Raw genomic sequence first — 14,403 nt, 5'->3', positions numbered from 1 at the left:
CTCCTCCTCTTCCTCCTCCTCCTTCTCCTCCTCCTTCTCTTCCTCTTCTGTGACTGTTGCTCTAATGTCAGTCCTAGGATGTAGCTAACAGGCCATTTCTAGTGGGTTCTTAAAAGACATTTCCTGGGACTGCATTAGAAACCATAATAATTTGGAATCAGTAAAGGCTGCGGTTGGCTGATTCCCTCACAAAGGGAGCAGATTGCTGCCTTGCTTTCATGCTGGTGTAAGAGACTTGCCGCCATGTTAGCTACAGCAGAGATGACCTGGTTTATTCACTGGTCTCTAATGGGAAAGCAAGGGTCATGAGAAAGTAAGTGTTCATCAGGAGGAGGCTATCTCAGGGCTCCCTTGTGCCCTGAAAAGCATTAGAAACAGCGGGAGATTTCAGAGTCCTCAGCAGTAAGTCAGTCTTCTGTGTTAGCATTCGTCTGCTCATCTCTGTAGAAATGATTGTTCAGTCTTAGATGTCCATAAATGATACCCTTAGTGTATATGAATCAACAGACAAGTGAACCAGATTCTACACTTTCCCACCAAGCAGAGCAGATGAACAGAACTACTGAATGTGTTACAATTTGCATCATTTCTTCTGGTGCAAGGACATCCTGTAGCTTGGCAATGGGAGATGCGTGGCTTTGAGAAAGTGTTCAGTCTGTTTCTATTTCCTATCTATATATGGTCATATACATATGGCCATCCAGAGATGTAAATCTTTAATAAATATGTTTTTATTTAAATCTTGTTTGAGGTATATAAATGCCTGTAAGGTGTGGTGATCAAGTTCACCCCTATTCTTCCCCTCCCCCCAAATTCCTCTTCCGTGGGGATTTTTGAATGAGAAATGTCCCTGAGCATTAGGGGACGCTGGGTTCACAATTGCTTGTGCTGTGTGAGGTAGAGATGTGATGAGGCAAGTGTGTCACTGGGCATCATTGGGTGGCCATAGTCTTGCCCCACTTGTGAATCTCTCCCTGCTTTGTGAATTCATGGGAACACTTGAGCATTTGGCTTCCTCATCCCACATCCATGCCTGCCGCCTGCTGCCATAACCCCCTGCCAAGATGGACTCTCATCACTCTGGAAACTGAAGGCTGAACAAACTCCTGCAAGTGGTGCTGTATGAGCATCTGAAAAGCAGCTGCTCCATTTCCTGTCAGGCTCACTTCTCCTCCTATCCCGCCTCATGCTTTGTTTTGCTTTTTATAAACAGGGCCACCGTAGACTGTCTACGGGTGCCTGTGTATAGGGCCATACACTGAAGCAAAGGCTGGTTTCCAGAGGCTTCATCTTTAAAGAAAAATGGCTCCCCATTCCCAGCAGCCAGCAGCTGCGAATAGCTCCTGAGCTAAGGGTGGGACTTCCTGTCCACCTCTCCCTTCCATACTGGGATGTTGCTGCCTTTATCTAGGTCAAGTGTTTCACATGTTGTCACAACTGTTTTGCATTCACGTGTGTCACTGCACAATTGTGACTGGATGGCCCTGCTTCCCTGTACCCACTGCTTCCGGCTCTTACAGTCTTTCACCTGACCTCACCGTGATCCCTAAGCCTTGGGAGGAGAGGTGTGATGCAGACTTCCTGTTCAGGGTTGGATCCTTTGCAGTCTCTTTTCTCTGCATGTTGGGGGTCTCTGCGTCAATCCATCACCTTCTACTGATGTTGTGGGTCTCTGTCCATCAAAGAATCGAAACCAAGCTTCTCCGAATTAATGTCTGAGATGTACTAATCTACAGGTGTAACAGTAACTCATTAGAAGTCAGTTCAATACCATATCCATTTAGAAGAATAACAGCAGATTCTCCCGATACATATGGCCTCACTAGCCACAGCACCACACAGGTTTTGCATCTTGTAGAGCAGGCCATAATACAATCGAAAAAGGAGTGCTTGGCTACTGCCATGGCAGGAGTCTGTCCAGTGTGCCCCATGTGTCTCCTTTTCACCCAAGGGAAAGAAAAGCAGAAAAGAGGCAGGCAGGATGGTCACTGTGCTCCAGCATACTTTCGATTTCACCAGGTGATTCCTGGAATCGCCTCCCCCAGACTTCACACTTTTAGCTCCCTGCCCATAGTTTGCAGCACCCAATAGAAATCTTAAGCCACCACACACAGGAGACAAAGAAAAAGTGATGAAGTGTTCTGCCCATTAATCACATCAGGACTTGGACTCAGTACTCTGCCTAGCCTGCTGGCCTGCCCATACACACATGTCTGTAAAGGAAACCTTGGCATTCTGGTCCTTGGAGCTAAAATGCAATGTAAAGCAGACCAGTAAGTGAGTGTCATTGACAAAGAACCCTTCATGTGTCCTTTCACGTGCTTGCTTTAGCAGAACATCCTCTCTCCTGTAACCTCCCTTTAGCAAAACGTTCCTTCACGAGTCTGCCTTAGCCTCTCACCTGTGTCGACTTCAGGAAAACACTCCCTTGCGTGTTTGCCCCAGCAAAATACTATCCAACACAACTGACTTTCCATGGATCCCTTACATTTCCACTTCACCCCTAATATGTTTCAGATGTGAACAAACAAGGACGCCTTGTTCTGAAGCTGACAGGCGTCTTACTGAGATAGTGAAACTCACCAGTAGATTTCTACATCAACAACAAAGGCAAACTTTAAACTACCATATTCTTGTTAGTGGTTTAAAAAATTGCATTTTACTCTTCTTCCGTATCCTGATGATAAAGACATAATTGCTTTTTAAATGTGTAACTGTAAACAGTCAAACACCCATGTCCCATGGAATTTCTAAAAAGTTAGTTTAAAAAAATATAATAAGATGTAAAAATAATCTTGAGTATGTTGGAGCATGTCTTTAATCCCAGCACTTGGGAAGCAGAGGCAGGTGAATCTTTGTGAGTTTGGGGCCAGCTCGATCTACAGAACGAGTTCCAGGGCAGCAGGGGCTAAACGGAGAGACCCTGTCTCCAAAAACAAAAGTAAATAAATAAATAAATAAGAAAGGAGGAGGAAATGTTAAAGAACAATTTATGTATAAAGATTAAACAATATTTCCAGAACAGAAAGAAAAACTAGAAAGTTTATGTAGGTTGCAAGCGACTGAGTAAGCTATTTAAGATATGTAAGCCATAAACATTGAAGATGATAGGCAGGATATTACAATTTGTAAGTGGATGGTCAGTACATTGATATCAAACCTTTATGTAAATCGACAGAGTTGATAGAAGTGTCACCATCTCATGGTAACAGTTATAAACAGTGGCTTCTAAAGCTTTATATAACCAACTTCAGTTATCAGAGAAACAAAACAAAAAAATGCATGTTATCAACATAATTACTTGTGGTTTTGCTACCTTTGTTTGACCTAACGACTTGAAAGAACAAAACCCAATTCATTTTAAACCATCTGAGCTTTAGCTCCATGTTGCACAGAGTTAGTGACAACACTGTTAAAGCGGTCCTGTTTCCAACAAAGCTTACAAGCTACAGCAAAGAGAATAGTGATGGTCAGAGAGGACATGCGGTGTTTCTGTCATTGTCTTTCTAGGTCAGGGCAGGATGCAGGACAATAAGACCCCTCTGGTAAATGGTCTGTTTCAGAGAGGCCACGGAGTATTGAGAGACTAAACTCTAACCATCCTACATCTTACAAGAAATCCACTGGGTACCACAGGCTATGGGTGATGCAATACAGAGGTTACGATTGTGGGTGTGTGGGTTTTGCTGGTTGGTTCTTTTGACAGCTTGAAGGAAGCTCTGTTCATCATGAAGAGAGAACATTGTCAAAAGCTGGTGGGGCTTGCCCAAGGCCAGCCTGGTTTACAGAGTAAGTTCCAGGACAACCAGAGCCACACAGAGAAACTCTGGGGGGGGGGGGGGAGGGAGAGAAAGAGAGAGAGAGAGAAAGAGAGAGAGAGAGAGAGAGAGAGAGAGAGAGAGCAGCTTCAGTTCCTCAGTTGAGAAAATGATTCCATCAGATTCTTTTATAGACAAACCTTTGGAGGTAGTTTCTTGATTAATTAATGTGGCAGGACCCAGCCCACTGTGGACAGCACCATTCTGGGAAGGTCATCCTGGGTTGGATAAGAAAGTAGGCAAGGAAGCTATGGGTGTGTGCCAGTAATCAGCATCCTTCATGGTCTCTGCTCCAGCTCCTGCCTCCAGATTCCTTCCTCCCTTGAGTTTCTATCTTTGCTCCTCTTAATGATAGAATATGGTCAGGATAGTCAGCTAAGTAAACTCATTTTCCACATACTTTTGGACTCACGATGACTTTTTTACAGCAATAGAAACCAAACTTAAGTAGGAGTCTTCATAGGTCTGTGCCAAACGTGTGTGTTAACAATGTGTGACTTGCCAAAACAGAAAAAGGGGGTTGGAGTTAATTAAAAACCCAGATGTAAAATCTGAACTGGAACCCTGTGGAGGCATCCAGATGGACATCCACAGATACCAAGGAAACAAATCAACAAACAAACATAACTGTGCACTGATAGGATGTGACGCCTCCTCCCGTGGACACAGGCCTCCTCCCTTCCCTCCACCACTACTGCTAGTAGAATGAAGGGTCTTAGAGTAACTCATGACTAAAGAGATTTAGTTAAGGATAAAATAGCTCTCAGGGAGAGGGGTCCCCTCTCCACATGAATGTCACATGTCAGTATGATCTACAGGCCTTCTCCCCAGGGAAACAAATTGGTTTCTCATAAATGATGTCTTGGTTTTCTCCTCCCCAAGACACCTCTCAGGTTACAGTTTCGCCAAGACTCCTCTGCTAAAAATTACCAGCCCATCATTTCCTGCTAGGGGACCAAACCAAACAGAAAACAAACCGAAGCTAACCTGGGAGGGCCCCTTTCCTGAGATGTGAACTGAAACAACCATTAAGAAGGTTCCAGAGGGGGAGAGAACATAACAATGCTCAGGGAAACTGATTGTCTCATCACAGGAAAGCCTTCATAATTTAAAAATCTTGTTTATGATTTTTAGAAATGATAATAACATTTTTTTCATTATAACTAGAGCAGCTTTCCTAGTAAAACTTCAATTGTGAGCATCAAGTCTTAGAGTTACTTTAAAAAAAAAAAAAGGCAATACTCTGTCCACATTTTTGACTCCAGAGGAAAACACCTAACGCCATCTGGGACCACGGCACACAGGGGCCCCAGGAAAAGGCAGGCAGGCCCTTCTGGTTGCTGCCCTCACGGAGAGCTCAAAAGCAGCCCCCCAGGAGCAACTCCAGCCCCAGGAATAGAAGTAAGACCAACTTTTCTGCTCCAAGTGACCTGCCTGGTGGACTCAGGACACACAGAGGCAAAATTCCTCTGGGACCAGACACTTCCGGTTTTAGCTGGAGACTGAACCCCACTGATCCTGGCCCACAGCTCCCTACTCCCAAACCCCCGTGGGAGAGAGAGCTCACCACCTGGACAAGTGGGCACTCCTGAGACTTCAGAGCGGGAGAGACCTCTAGTACTGCCCACCCCTGCCCACATCCCTGGCCTAAGAGGAAACTGTCTAGGGCCTCTGGGAACTGGAAAATAGGGGCACCTAGGCGGCAGGTCCCCTGCAGTCCAGACACCACCCAGATCTGAAGGGACCTGGTCAAAATCTCTCTGCACCCAAATCCCGTGGGAGGGAGAGCAAAACCTTCAGAAGGGCAGACTCGCCTGGGAAGCCAGAAGAGACTACATTTTGCCCACATTTCTGACTCTAGAGGAAAACACCTAATGCCATCTGGGACCGAGGAGCACAGGGGCCCCGGGAAAAGGCAGGCAGGCCCTTCTGGTTGCCACACGCACGGAGAACTCAAAAGCAGCCCCTCAGGAGAAACTCCTGCACTGGGAGTAGGGGTAAGACCAACTTTTCTGCTCCAAGTGACCTGCCAGGTAGACTCAGGACATGTGCCCACAGGAACAGCTGAAGACCAGTAGACAGGAAACACTACACGCCTGAAAGCAGAACACACTGCTCCCAGAACTGGCTGAAAGAAAACAGAAAAACAGGTCTACAGCACTCCTGACACACAGGTCTATAAGACAGTCTAACCACTGTCAGAAATACCAGAACAGGGTCTGGAGAGATGGCTCAGTGGTTAAGAGCACCGACTGCTCTTCCTGAGGTCCTGAGTTCAAATCCCAACAACCACATGGTGGCTCACAACCATCTGTAATAAGATCTGATGCCCCCTTCTGGTGTGTCTGAAGACAGCTACAGTGTACTCATATATAATAAATAAATAAAATATTTAAAAAAAAAAAAGAAAAGAAATACCAGAACAAGGTAACAACAGAGACAACCTGATGGCAAGAGGCAAGTGCAGGAACCCAAGCAACAGAAACCAAGACTACATGGCATCATCGGAGCCCAATTCTCCCACCACAGCAAACACTGAATATCCAAACACACCAGAAAAGCAAGATCTTGATTTTAAATCACATTTGATCATGATGATGGAGGACTTCAAGAAAGAAATGAAGAACTCCCTTAGAGAAAGGCAGGAAAACATAAATAAACAAGTAGAAGCATATAGAGAGGTATCCAGGAAAAAACAATCAAACAGGTGAAGGAATTAAAAATGGAAATAGAAGCAATAAAGAAAGCACAAATGGAGACAAGCATGGTATAGAAAACCAAAGGAAGAGACAAGGAGCTGTAGATACAAGCATCACCAACAGAATACAAGAGATAGAAGAGAGAATTCAGGAACAGAAGATTCCATAGAAATCATCCACACAACTGTCAAAGATAATGTAAAATGGAAAAATCTACTGGTCCAAAACATACAGGAAAACCACGACTCAATGAGAAGATCAAACCTAAGGATGATAGGTATAGAAGAGAGTGAAGACTCCCAGCTCAAAAGACCAGTAAATATCTTCAACAAAATCATGGATGAAAACTTCCCTAAACTATAGAAAGAGATGCCGATAAACATACAAGAAGCCTACAGAACTCCAAATAGATTGGACCAGAAAAGAAACTCCTCCTGTCACATAATAGTTAAAACACCAAATTCACAAAACAGAAAGAATATTAAAAGAAGTAAGGGGGAAAGGTCAAGTGACATATAAAGGCAGACCTATCAGAATTATACCAGACTTCTCACCAGAGACTATGAAAGCCAGAAGATCCTGGACAGATATCACAAAGACCCTAAGAGAGCACAAATGCCACCCCAGATTACTGTATCCTGCAAAACTCTCAATTAACATAGAGGGAGAAACCAAGATATTCCATGACAAAACCAAATTTACACAATATCTTTCTACAAATCCAGCCCTACAAAGGATAATAAATGGTAAAGCCCAACATAAAGAGGCAAGCTACACCCTAGAAAAAGCAAGAAACTAATTGTCTTGGCACAAAAACAAAGAGAAGAAAAGCACACAAACATAATCTCACATCCAAATATGAATATAACAGGAAGCAACAATCACTATTCCTTAATATCTCAACATCAATGGACTCAATTCCCCAATAAAAAGACATAGATAAACAAACTGGATATGCAATGAAGACCCTGCATTCTGCTGCTTACAAGAAACACACCTCAGAGACAAAGACAGACACTACCTCAGAGTGAAAGGCTGGAAAACAATTTTCCAAGCAAATGGTCTGAAGAAGCAAGCTGGAGTAGCCATTCTAATATCAAATAAAATCGATTTTCAACTAAAAGCCATCAAAAAAGATAAGGAAGGACACTTCATATTCATCAAAGGAAAAATCCACCAAGATGAACTCTCAATCCTAAATATCTATGCTCCAAATACAAGGGCACCTACATTCATAAAAGAAACCTTACTAAAGCTCAAAGCACACATTGCACCTCACACAATAATGGTAGGAGATTTCAACACCCCAATCTCATCAATGGACAGATCATGGAAACAGAAATTAAACAGAGACATAGACTAACAGAAGTCATGAAATAAATGGACTTTACAGATATTCATAGAACATTCTACACTAAAATAAAAGAATATACCTTCTTCTCACCACCTCATGGTACTTTCTCTAAAATTGACCATATAATTGGTCAAAAAACAGGCCTCAATAGATACAGAAAGATAGAAATAACCCCATTCGTCCTATCAGACCACCATGGGCTAAAGCTGGTCTTCAACAACAATAAGGGAAGAATGCCCACATATACATGGAAGTTGAACAATGCTCTACTCAATGATAACCTGGTCAAGGAAGGAATAAAGAAAGAAATTAAAGACTTTTTAGAATTTAATGAAAATGAAGGTACAACATACCGAAACTTATGGGACACAATGAAAACTGTGCTAAGAGGAAAACTCATAGCTCTGAGTGCTTGCAGAAAGAAACAGGAGAGAGCATATATCAGCACCTTGACAGCACACCTAAAAGATCTAGAACAAAAAGAAGCAAATACACCCAGGAGGAGTAGAAGGCAGGAAATAATCAAACTCAGAGCTGAAATCAACCAAGTAGAAATAAAAAAGACTATACAAAGAATCAACAGAAGCAAAAGTTGGTTCTTTGAGAAAATCAACAAGATAGATAAACCCTTAGCCAGACTAACCAGAGAACACAGAGTGTATCCAAATTAACAAAATCAGAAATGAAAAGGGAGACATAACAACAGAGCCAGAGGAAATTAAAAAAATCATCAGGTCCTACTACAAAAGTCTATATTCAACAAAACTTGAAAATCTTCAAGAAATGGACAAGTTCCTAGACAGATAACAGGTACCGAAGTTAAATTAGGAACAGATAAACCATTTAAACAACCCCATACCTCCTAAAGAAATAGAAGCAGTCATTAAAGGTCTTCCAACCAAAAAGAGCCCAGGTCCAGACCGGTTTAGTGCAGAATTCTATCAAACCTTCATAGAAGACCTCATACCAATATTATCCAAACTATTCCACAAAATTGAAACAGATGGAGCGCTACCAAATTCCTTCTACAAAGCCACAATTACTCTTATACCTAAACCACACAAAGACACAACAAAGAAAGAGAACTTCAGACCAATTTCCTTTATGTATATCGATGCAATTATACTCAATAAAATTCTTGCAAACTGAATCCAAGAGCACATCAAAACAATCATCCATCATGATCAAGTAGGCTTCATTCCAGGCAGGCAGGGATGGTTTAATACACGGAAAACCATCAACGTGATCCATTATATAAACAAACTGAAAGAACAGAGCCACATGATCATTTCATTAGACGCTGAGAAAGCATTTGACAAAATTCAACACCCCTTCATGATAAAAGTCCTGGGAAGAATAGGAATTCAGGGCCCATACTTAAACATAGTAAAAGCCATAGACAGCAAACCAGTAGCTAATATTAAACTAAATGGAGAGAAACTTGAAGCAATCCCACTAAAATCAGGGACTAGACAAGGCTGCCCACTCTCTCCCTACTTATTCAATATAGTTCTTGAAGTTCTAGCCAGAGCAATCAGACAACAAAAGGAGATCAAAGGATACAGATTGGAAAAGAAGAAGTCAAAATATCACTATTTGCAGATGATATGATAGTGTATTTAAGTGATCCCAAAAGTTCCACCAGAGAACTACTAAAGCTGATAAACAACTTCAGCAAAGTGGCTGGGTATAAAATTAACTCAAATAAATCAGTAGCCTTCCTCTACACAAAAGAGAAACAAGCCAAGAAAGAAATTAGGGAAATGACACCCTTCATAATAGTCCCAAATAATATAAAGTACCTCGGTGTGATTTTAACCAAGCAAGTAAAAGATCTGTGCAATAAGAACTTCAAGCCTCTGAAGAAAGAAACTGAAGAAGACCTCAGAAGATGGAAAGATCTCCATGCTCATGGATTGGCATGATTAATATAGTAAAAATGGCCACTTTACCAAAAGCGATCTACAGATTCAATGCAATCCCCATCAAAATACCAATCCAATTCTTCAAAGAGTTAGACAGAACAATTTGCAAATTCATCTGGAATAACAAAAAACCCAGGATAGCTAAAACTATCCTCAACAATAAAAGGACTTCAGGGGGAATCACTATCCCCGAACTCAAGCAGTATTACAGAGCAATAGTGATAAAAACTGCATGGTATTGGTACAGAGAGAGACAGATAGACCAATGGAACAGAATTGAAGACCCAGAAATGAACCCACACACCTATGGTCACTTGATTTTTGACAAAGGAGCCAAAGCCATCCAATGGAAAAAAGACAGCATTTTCAGCAAATGGTGCTGGTTCAACTGGTGGTCAACATGTAGAAGACTGCAAATTGATCCATGCTTATCACCCTGTACAAAGCTTAAGTCCAAGTGGATCAAGGACCTCCACATCAAACCAGATACACTCAAACTAATAGAAGAAAAACTAGGGCAGCATCTCGAACACATGGGCACTGGAAAAAATTTCCTGAACAAAACACCAATGGCTTATGCTCTAAGATCAAGAATCGATAAATGGGATCTCATAAAACTGCAAAGCTTCTGTAAGGCAAAGGACACTGTGGTTAGGACAAAATGGCAACCAACAGATTGGGAAAAGATCTTTACCAATCCTACAACAAATAGAGGGCCTATATCCAAAATATACAAAGAACTCAAGAAGTTAGACCGCACAGAGACAATAATCCTATTTAAAAAATGGGGTTCAGAGCTAAGCAAAGAATTCACGGCTGAGCAATGCAGAATGGCTGAGAAGCACCTAAAGAAATGTTCAACATCTTTAGTCATAAGGGAAATGCAAATCAAAACAACCCTGAGATTTCACCTCACACCAGTGAGAATGGCTGAGATCAAAAACTCAGGTGACAGCAAATGCTGGCAAGAATGTGGAGAAAGAGGAACACTCCTCCATTGTTGGTGGGATTGCAGACTGGTACAACCATTCTGGAAATCAGTCTGGAGGTTCCTCAGAAAATTGGACATTGAACTACCTGAGGATCCAGCTATACCTCTCTTGGGCATATATCCACAAGATGCCCCAACATATAAAAAAGACACATGCTCCACTGTGTTCATAGCAGTCTTATTTATAATAGCCAGAAGCTGGAAACAACCCAGATGCCCTTCAACAGAGGAATGGATACAGAAAATGTGGTACATCTATACAATGGAATATTACTCAGCTAACAAAAACAATGACTTTATGAAATTCATAGGCAAGTGGATGGAACTGGAAAATATCATCCTGAGTGAGGTAACCCAATCACAGAAAAACACACATGGTATGCACTCATCGATAAGTGGCTATTAGCCCAAATGCTTGAATTACCCTAGATGCACAGAACACATGAAACTCAAGATGGATGATCAAAATGTGAATGCTTCACTCCTTCTTTAAAAGGGGAACAAGAATACCCTTGGCAGGGAATAGGGAGGCAAAGATTAAAACAGAGGCAGAAGGAACACCCATTCAGAGCCTGCCCCACATGCGGCCCATACATATATAGCCACCCAATTAGATAAGATGGATGAAGCAAAGTGCAGGCTGACACGAACCGGATGTAGATTTCTCCTGAGAGACACAGCCAGAATATACCAAATTCATAGGCAAATGCCAGCAGCAAACCACTGAACTGAGAACGGGACCCCCGTTGAAGGAATCAGAGAAAGGACTGGAAGAGCTTGAAGGGGCTCGAGACCCCATATGAACAACAATGCCAAGCAACCAGAGCTCCCAGGGACTAAGCCACTACCCAAAGACTATACATGGACTGACCCGGGGCTCCAACTGCATGTTAGCAAACTAGCAAAGAAAAATGCACACCGATAGTAGACATATTACATCAGATACCAACAAAGTTCAGAAATTCATAAGGATATACCTGAAAAACTTATGTTCTAGATTCCAAGTAGAGGGCAGAAGCAGTCTTTGTAGCCCAGGCTACAACTTCCTATGTAGCACAGGCTGTCCTTCAACTTGGAAAACTTGGGTCTCAGGCTATGAGTCCTGAGATTATAGGTGTCTGTTCCTACCCTCCATCCCAGAAGTGCTCTCAATGTTCTGTTTAAAAAAAAAAAAAAAACCCTCTGAGTCTCACAATAACAAATGTGTCACATGGTAAATGTATCTTGCATTCTGTGACATTGGTGTTTCCCTCCCTCCCTCACTGAACCTGAGGAATGAACTGGAGGATTTCTGACAGACAGAATGCTGGCCAGCCAGCCCCAGGCACCCTCCTGCCTCCCCTGCCCATTAGCAGGCTTTTCCCTGGGTGCTGGGATCTGAACTCAGGACCTTATGCTTAGAAGTCAGTCCACTGCCCTGGCCCCTTCTCACTTTCTGTGTATTTGGACTCCAGTAAAAGTTTACCCTAACGAAAGCTATTTAAAATGTTTATTCTTTGAGAATTTCAAGAATTTAATACATAGGATGGATTAACCACAGTCAGCCTCACTTAATCTCCACTGCTGCCTTCCCACAGAATTCCCCTCAGAGTTCTCTCCCAACTGGAACTTCCTCCTCCTTTTCTCTCTCCCTCCCTCCTCTCTCCCTCTTCCCCCTCCCCCTTTCCTCTCCTTCAATAACCCATGGAGTCCAGTCAGAGCTGCCCATACACTCCTCAGTGTAAAAACCTCCCCTGGTCAGTCAACACACCAAGGACCACTCTCCCTAAGAAAACTGACTGACTTTTTCTCCCCTGGCAGTCACCAACTGTCTACAGTTCCTCAGCTAGAGGTGTGTGTTGCTGGGGAGGGGCAGCAGGGGCGGGGCAGGACGATTTGTGGGTTCTTCCCTAATCCAGGCTAGAATGTTAAAACTGGTTGGGTAGTGAAATTCACTCCTTCAACCTTTAACTTTAACGGGTCTAAGATGCGTCCTTTGCTGTACACAGAGCACCTTCTGACCCAGGTTAACAGTCCAAGTGCAATCACCCTGTCTTCTTGTTCTTTTGGAGATAAAAGTTCAATGTTTAGCCAAGGCACACAAACCCAATCCTCCTGCCTTAGCCTCTCAGTTACAAAGATTACAACTGTGAACAATTGTTCTCTTGAACTATAAAAAGAAACTACAAACGAAATTATATTACCAACCTTCGCGCCCAAGGAAACAAATCCCCTGCAGTCGTGACCCCTTGTTTGTCTCTTTCTGCTTTATGCTCATGTTCACTTTCTGATTGCTACCCCGCCGCCAATTCAGTTAATAAGAGAAAAAAAAGGCACTTTTACTTTTCTTTCCCCCTCTTCATCCAGACGTCAGATCCTCAACATCCAGCACTGATTCGACCCTGATCTAGGGCATAGTGCAGACTGCCCAGCTCTCTCAGTCTTGCTGACCCCGTGGAGCCCCAACCACTTAGCGCACAAGAACCCTGACTCCCCACCCCGTGGTGTGCGGCCTCCAAGCCTCACTTCCTGCTCCGCCCAGGCAGGTCTTCACTTTCCTTCCCTGGCAGCCTCTGGGAAGAAGCCAGGGACTCTGTCGGAGGCTTCGGGTCCTTGAGCCGCTGGGTGAGTCCTCTTTCCCTGCATCTGCCTGCAGTGAGTGTGGGAGAGCAGGGCTGGCTTTGCTGTTCCAGAATTAACATTAGACACCTCTCCAATTTACAGTGCACAGTCTGTGACTCCGGGTACATTCAGAGGTGCGCAAGCATGTTTCCAGCACCGAGGCTGCTTATTTAAATCCGGAGATGCTTTTCAGCAGGGTTTCTGGGACTTTTCAGGGTCTGGGGGAGGGGCGGGGCTGAAAGCTGTGTGGAGGGAGATCATAGGGAAACTTGCAAAGTCAGTTCTTTTCTCCCAAGCTGTTGAGGCACAGCCTCTTCTGCGTTTCTGTCAGTTGTGTGTGTATTCCAGGGTAGATGGCCCTTCAGCTTTCTGGCGATTACAAAGGCATGGGGCTGTAGATAAAACTCATGGGCTGTAACGCAGATGATCAGCCTTGTGTAGACAGCACTTTTACCTGCAGAGCTGTCTTGCTGCATTCTGGATGGTACTCAGAGTCTTTTTCTTCACAAGTGCTTCAGAGGATCAAGTCCAGAGCCTTGCATATGCCAGGCAAGCGCTCTGCCAGTCCCGAGGGATTTTAAATATCGAAGCATCTCATCTACTTATAGGGCAATTTGACTCCTTCCTTTCCGGTTTGTATCTCTTTTGTATTTTTCTCTTGACTTACGGCTCTGAGGACTCAAGCCTGTTTTAGATAATACCTGATGGAAAGATCACCCTCGGCCCCATGTGGATGTTAGAGGAAGTAATTTCACTCATTCCCTATCGAGTGTAATGATAGGATTCTCGCATTTACCTTGATTATCTGAGGTGTGAGCTTTCTCTTCCTGGTGTGTTCATGGCTTTAATCAAGAATGAGTTCGGGCTTTCAAAGTCTCCATCTATTGAGAATGACGTCATTCTATTCTTGACCGTGTTCCGTGCTGAATCGCTTTTTTTTTTTAAATTGGCTTTTTTGCAAAGCACACATACTGTCAAGTGTCATGTGCTTTCTTTTCCTCTTGACTTTTAGTCC

The 14,403-nt window shown here is 43.2% G+C and overlaps 1 protein-coding gene and 1 long non-coding RNA gene across 6 annotated transcripts in view; one reads left to right on the top strand and one right to left on the bottom strand.

Annotated features, from left to right (window-relative positions):
* Positions 1-745: 745 nt before the first annotated feature.
* Positions 746-13,108, bottom strand: LOC134481818 (uncharacterized). Its single transcript, XR_010057663.1, has 2 exons — positions 11,765-13,108; positions 746-5,946 (listed from the first exon to the last, which is right to left on the bottom strand). It is a non-coding gene; the product is annotated as an uncharacterized LOC134481818 (long non-coding RNA).
* A 157-nt stretch (positions 13,109-13,265) lies between these two features.
* Abcg3l1 (ATP-binding cassette, subfamily G (WHITE), member 3-like 1) overlaps positions 13,266-14,403 on the top strand; it is a 52,707-nt gene continuing 51,569 nt past the window's right edge. For 2 of the 5 annotated variants that reach the window (XR_010057347.1, XM_039091661.2), the window contains exon 1: positions 13,267-13,391. The gene's annotated coding sequence lies outside the window, so the exon portion shown is untranslated. Of the gene's footprint in view, positions 13,392-14,403 lie in introns of all 5 variants that reach the window. The other 3 variants (XM_017599096.3, XM_017599095.3, NM_001004076.2) reach the window with 3 other exon arrangements.

This window comes from Rattus norvegicus, chromosome 14 (genome assembly GCF_036323735.1).
Source record: "Rattus norvegicus strain BN/NHsdMcwi chromosome 14, GRCr8, whole genome shotgun sequence".
Taxonomy (NCBI): Eukaryota; Metazoa; Chordata; class Mammalia; order Rodentia; family Muridae; genus Rattus; species Rattus norvegicus.
This window is presented reverse-complemented; position numbering and strand designations above follow the sequence as displayed.